General features: G+C 38.8%; 1 non-coding gene across 1 annotated transcript; it reads right to left on the reverse strand.

The window, feature by feature from the left end:
• Positions 1-2,648: 2,648 nt before the first annotated feature.
• LOC142428405 (small nucleolar RNA SNORA5) lies at positions 2,649-2,780 on the reverse strand. The gene has a single exon (XR_012780311.1). It is a non-coding gene; the product is annotated as a small nucleolar RNA SNORA5 (small nucleolar RNA).
• Between the last annotated feature and the right edge of the window lie 4,340 nt (positions 2,781-7,120).

Genomic DNA, 7,120 nt, shown 5'->3' on the forward strand with positions numbered 1-7,120 from the left:
AGGCCACTTGATTTCTTCAATATTGCTTCCATGAGCATTCATTGTGGGTCCCGAGTAAAATGAAATGCTTGCCCACTTCTGTCTCTTCACTGCTTATCATGATGCTATCGATTGGTCCAGTTGAAGAAATTCTTGTTTTCCTTACATTGAGTTGCAACTGAAGTCTACATTCTTTGGTATATGATTCAAGTCCTCTTTAATATCAACAAGCAAAGTTGTGTCATCTGCATATTTCAAGTTGTTACCGAATTTTCCTACAATCCTGATGCCACCTACATCTATAAAATTGCCCTGCACCCAATAACAGTGTCTAATTGCTCCTATTGAGTTATTTGGTGTCAAAAATTAGAAATATCATAGCTGTCGGGTAGCAGAAAAGATATATAATAGAATGAGGAAACTAGAATGGGGAAAAGCAAGAAAACATGGAAGGATGTGAAGATCAAGGTGGTCTTGGTAATCGGTGTCCATTGGCGGCAATGTACAAGTGACAGTGATAGATTTCCCTGCCACTTGCATCTGTAAAGCTGCCCAAGATCCAGGTACAATGTCTAATTGCTCCTGTTGTATTTTGGTTTCTGCATTTCCTATGAGGCCTGCCTCTGAAGTGATGAATCCCATTTCCCTCATCCCAATAATAAAACCTCTAGTATTGAAGGTAAGTTGAATAGTTTCTATTCCTTGCCAGCAAAATATATTACATCAACTATCCATTAAAAGCCAAAAGGCAAATAAATCAGGAAGGGAATATAAAATAAACTACAAGTACTGTCCAGCCCACTGTAACTCACAGAGACTTTATGTACAACAGAACAAAACACTCTCTGGTCCGGTGCCATTCTCACAATGGTTGCCATGATGAGGCCATTGTTACAGCCACTGCGGCAGTCCACCTTGTTGATGGATTTGACCATCAACTGTACCAAGAATGACGTCCTCTCCCAAAACTAGTCTCTCTGTTAACATGTACAAAAGACTTGAGACAAATGTCGCCATCCATGCTTCTAAGGAGCACTCCAGCTGTACTTTGTCCAAGACAGATTTATTTGTTCTCTACATAGATCATGATATGCTTAGTGCTATCGACCAGCACTGCAATTCAAATACATCGCCTATACTTTAGTCTTTCTCATTCGATGTCCATGTTTCACTTGCATATGAGGCCATTGAAAATGCCATGGCTTGGGTCAGGTGCACCCTAGTCTTCAAGATAACATCTTTCCTTTGTGACACTTTAAAGAAGTCTTGTGCAGTAGATTGACCCAATGGAATGTGTTATCTGATACCTTGAATGTGGCTGCCAAGAGCATTGATTGAAGATCCAAGCAAGATGAACTTCTTGACAACATCAATATTTTCTGCATTTATCATGATGTTGCCTATTGGTCCAGTTGTGAAGGTGTTGGTCTTCTTGGCATTGAATTTTAATCCACACTGAAGGCTGCAATCCTTGATCTTTATCATTAATTTCTTCAAATACTCCTCGGTTTTAGCAAGCAGAGTTATATCATCTGCATAGTACTGGTTGTTAATTCAATCTTGATGTCACCCTCTTCACAAAGTCTACTTTCTCTGATTATTTGTCCAGCATACAGATTAAATAAGTATGGTAAGAAGTAAGTTACAGTCATTGTTGACTGACACACCCTTCCTGATTTTAAACCATGTAGTATTCTCTTGTTCTAGTTTAACAACTGCAAATTGATCCATGTACAGTTTCGAAATGAACACAAGGAAGTGTTCTAAAATTATCATTCTTCCCAAGGCTACCAACAGTTTATGGTGTTCCACACAATTGAATGTTTTTTGCACAATCAACAAGAAATGAGTAAGCATCCTTCTAGTGTTCTCTGCTTTCGGCCAAGATCCACCTCACATAAGACATGATATCCCTTGTTTAACGTCTTCTGATCTGGCCTGAATTTCTGACAACACCACCATCAACTTACTGCTATTGTTAAATAATCTTCAGCAAAATTTTAGTGATATCAATGATACTGCTCTATAATTTGAACATTCTGTCGGTCACCTTTCTTTGGAAGGGAACAAATATTGATCTTTTCCGGTCATCTTGGCATAGAGCAGTGACTACTTCCTGTGTTTCGCTAGTTTATGGAAACATTTCTATTGGTGTGCCATCAATTCCCGGAGCTTTGCTTTTGGCTGAGGCCTTCAGTGCAACTTGAACTTCTTCCTACACTCCATATGCTGCCTCCTCCTATTCTGCCTTACGTGCTACCCTCCTGAAATGGTCGAATGTCAACTAGTTCTTTTTGGTACCGTGACCTCATGTGTTTTTTCCGTCTTCTTTTGATGATTCCTATCTCATTAAATATTTTGCACATAGAATTTTTCAACATTGAAACTTGAGACTTGAACTTTTTTTATCAGTTCTTTCCATTTAAGATAGGCTGAGAGTGTTCTTCCTTTTCGCTTTTCTAACTCTAGGTTAGAAAAATGTGCACAATCATTATAATATTTTAATATTATACTATTATAATATTTTACTTTGTCTTCTGGAACTGAAATAAAACTATAATAATAGACATAGCTATAGCATATACCAAATCTGGCTTCTAATTGCTCATCCTTTTCCCTTCTCACTGTACATCTAGATGATCATGTTCTACTTTCTTTCTTTCTTTTTTTCATGTCTGTAACAAAATGTATCCCTGAGCCTCAGCAGAGAGGAACAGGGCCGATGAGTTACAGCCTCTGTGGCAGCCTTTGGACCAGTGCCAGCCATGGGTAAGGCCGGCACTGAATTTGACACAGCTGCATCGTGTTCTACTTTCCACATGCCAAAAGTTCTGTTTCAATATCTGTTTGCACCCTGGCAGCCCTATGTTGCCGCTCGAGGACTCGAACCTATGCTCCAGCTGGGAAATTCCACTACATACCTTGAGCTGCCTCAAATTCAATTTCTCCAACTTCAGAATCATTTCCCCACCAATAGTTATCATGTCAATGAATGCCTCTGGAATCAGGGTTCTAAGCTCGGAGGATAAGATATAACAGCCATCAACATATGACATGCAACTGAAGGAATTTGCTCTCATAAGCCTTTTTTAGAGATTTATTAAGAACAAGATTAAGATGTCCAAAATAGTTGAAGAGACTTCAAAAATAAACGATTTTCAAACAGTTACAATATATTTATATGTATAATTTGAACTAATATAAAAAGGGAGAGAGATAGTTCTCTTTACTTCCCATTAGTCCAAGTATATATAATGTAGCTATGTACTACCACTTATCTGTCAGTTTGTTGTACTGTAGGACTTGTGTTTTGATATAATGCTAGAAATTGTGTCACAGGTATTTCAAATGCCAGCAGGGTCACCCTAAGGAAACAGGTTTTAGGGGAGCTTCCAGACTACGAACCAACTATGAAAAAGGAATCAGCTGCCCACTTCAGAGAAAGTGGCCAACGAAAACCTTATGCATAGCATAGAAGCATTGTCACATACTGAAGGTCTCACGAATGGAAGTAGACTATGGGGCAGTCGGATTGGAGTACACTCCAAAGGTGACTGAGGAGACGGTCCTTTCTCAAAGTAGAGTCCACCATTGTGATGTGAACGGAGTAAATTCTGTGGGAGAGAGGCCTCCAGGGTCTTCATTTACTAAAGGGGCACAATTCAAGATGAGAGGCAACAGCTACAAAAATCTACTAATAATCAGAATTTTGAATATATAACAAGAATCTAGGAAAATTTCAAGTTGTCTGAAGTGAAATGAAACTTATAAAGATAGATGTGCTAGGCATTCATGAACTGAAATGGAGTGGCATTGGCCGTTTTGAATCAGAAATCATATTTTTCCTATGCTGAGGGATAACATTGTATTCATTGTCGAAATCAATCTTGAAGTACAATGCTTTCTGTGATAGGGTTATATGCAATCAATGCAACTATTATTCAAAGTTATACACCAATCACAAAAGCTAGTGATGAAGAAATTGAAGAATTCAACGTCTTCAGTGTGAAATTGATCAAACATGTAATCAAAGTGGATTGATAATTATTGACAATTAGAATGCAGAAGTTGGAAACAAAAAGGAAGGTGCAGTAGTTAGAAAATATGTATTGGTGACAGAAATGAAGCTGGCGATTACATGGTAGAATTTTGCAAGACCAACTACTTGTTAATAACAAATACCTTTTTCAACAACACAAAAGTGTATGTGTACTTCTCCAAATGGAATACACAGAAACCAAATTGACTACAGATGTGGGAAGAGATGATTGAAAAGAGCAATCTCAGCATCTAAAACCAGGCCAGAGGCTGACTGGGAAACAGACCATCAATTGCTCATCTGTGAGGTCAGGTTGAAGCTGAAGAATATAAAACAAGTTCATAAGAACCAAAATACAGTCTTGAGTCTACCCCCACCTGAATTCTGAGAACATCTCCAGAACAGATTTGAGGCAGTGAACACTAATAACAGAAGACCTCATGTGCTGTGGGAAGATATCAAGAACATCATTGAGGAAGAAAGCAAAAGGTCAGTAGTGATCAGGGAAAAGAAGAGAAAGAAATCAAAGTGCATTTCAGAAGAGACTCTGAACATTGCTCTTAGAGGAACTAAAGCAAATTTTCAATCAGGTTGTGGTCTGGTGGTGCCTCCCTCGGGATATGGCCTTCTTATCAGAAGAAACTGGGAGCTTCCCTCTCTGTGTCTGTCCCTCTGTCTTCCTGCCTTCTGGAACTTTCTGCCTCCAGGGGTGGCCCAATAGCGGTCACCTGACCCTAAGAGCTGTCAGCACCCTGCCATGTTGCCACTGATCTGGGCTCCACTCTACTCAGCTCATACTAGTCTGTGACCTCCTTTTCTACTTCCTGTTTCACCTTTCTGCATCACCAGCCTGTAGCTTTGTGAGTCTGAAGAGGGATCTGACTTTTATTGGACTGGTGGACTTGAGCTGGTCTGGGCTGGGATGTTTTCTTCTGACATGAGCTCTTTCCTGTAGATATAAGAGTATTACTAGATTTAGTTCTCTAGATAACCTGGCACATTATGGTACCAGTTGAGTGGGTTGCTAGAGAAACAAATCGTGACATGGACAGTGGAGACTTCTCTGACCTCTGCCTTGTGGTGACAGGTCAGATATGGCCAGGCAGCTTACTGGGTTGGTTTCTGAAAAGGGCTTAGGAAGTGAAATTTTGATTCTTAGCAGCAGTCTTTAGGTACGTTATACTTACCGGAAGTGGTAAAAATGAGTAGAATAGGTCTTGGGTTGAAGCTCAGTGGGGAAAATTCGTCTTAGACTTTTTGGAGGCAAAAGCCATGCTTAGTTTGAAAAAAAAAAAAACCACCATGCTGCTTACTAACCCAAAAGGACAAATAAATCTGTCCTGGAGGAAGCACAACCAGAATGCTCCTTCCAGCAAAGACCTGTCTCACATACTTTGAAGCTGTTGCTAAGAGAGACCAGGTCCGAGAGAAGGACAGCACGCCTAGTAAAGGAGAGGGGCAGTGACAAAGAGGAAGGGCCTCAGGAGATGAAGAGGCACAGTGAGTACAGCAACGGACTCACACACAAGGACAATTGTGAAGATGGAGCAGGTGCGTTTCATTCTGTTGTGCACGAGGTCACACTCACTCAATGACACCACCAACAACCCACACAACTGCAAGACAAATAAAATCACTGTCATCAAGTCCAATCCAACTCCTGGCAATCCTATAAGACAGAGGAGAACTGCTCGGGGGTTCTGAGACTTGGCTTTCTTGGTGGCAGCAGACAGCCGGCTTTTTCTCCTGGGGAAAAGCTGATGGGCTTTACCCAGCAACTCTTCAATTAGCCGTCCAATGCGATCTCACACTGACACCCAGAAGAGGAAGTGGGTATTAGACTCAATTATAAATTCCTGAAGATTCTATGCTATTATATTGGGACTTTTAAAAAAATTGTATCCGAACTACTACTGCATCATTCTCTCACACTAAAATACTTTAGCAGTCTCCTAATTGGTCTCTTTGCTCCGAGGAAATTCTCATTTTATCCAACACTCCAGCCCAAAACAAACAACTCTAAAATAAAAAGATGTGCAGTACTCTGTAAGGCAAAGATGCATCAGAAAAACACAACAGAATTAAAAGAATGAAAAGAGTGGCAAAATCATGAAAAAGAAGCAGAATTCAAGGTGAAAATCATTCAATCAGACATAAACACCACTTTGATTGACTAAATGATGCAATTCCTTTAGAGGGCTCTCCTACCTACCTCCCTGTGGAGAGGGTTTTTCCTTATCATCTTGCCCCTATTATAACTCTTTCGCACTGTGTTGCCACTGGCTCCTGGGGTATTTTACTTGTTGCTCTGTAAAATCTTTGAAAAGAATGACCAATTCTTATCTATTGATCTCCAGTGCTTGATATATGTTGAATAGATGAATGAGACAAAGGCCTGAATCTTTTTCACTAAATAGTATTCCATTAAAATACATAAGGTAAAATTTGTTAGAAACAAAAATAGAAATGACAGTTACACAATCATGAGCTATTTTAACACACTACTATCAATCTATGACAAATCAATTCAATAAAGAATAAATAAGGGCACAGAAGAATTGAACTATCTAACAAAATTACATTGGTTTACCCTGAACTTTGCAACCCCCAAACAGAAAACAATTTCTATAAGTCAGACACTGACAAAATTAATCATGACTAGACCACAAAGAGGGCTATAACCAACCAAAACACAAGTCATATAGAATAAGTTCACAAGGAAAAATATTTTACAAAAAGTAAAAAAGAAATGAAAGAAGTTTTTAAACATCCAACCACTTGGAATGTAAATTGTTTCCCTAAATAATTTAAAATGTTGTGCTCAAATGAATGCTTAAATTTTTAAGAAAAAAAATATGTCTTTATGAAGAACAATTTGGAACGTTTCAACAAGGTTCTTATAATGGTTCATATTACTTGAAGCAGTCATTTCTTTCCAGAGATCCAGCTTAAGGAAATAATCCTATGTGCATCCTCAAATTTATGTTTATAGACATATTTTCACAGTATTATTTATACAGAGAAGAATAAGAAACTCGTGGCTTTCAATAGAGAAAAGGTAAACTAAAATATATTCATATAATACAATATGATGAAACCATA

Source organism: Tenrec ecaudatus, chromosome 15 (genome assembly GCF_050624435.1).
Source record: "Tenrec ecaudatus isolate mTenEca1 chromosome 15, mTenEca1.hap1, whole genome shotgun sequence".
Taxonomy (NCBI): domain Eukaryota; kingdom Metazoa; phylum Chordata; class Mammalia; order Afrosoricida; family Tenrecidae; genus Tenrec; species Tenrec ecaudatus.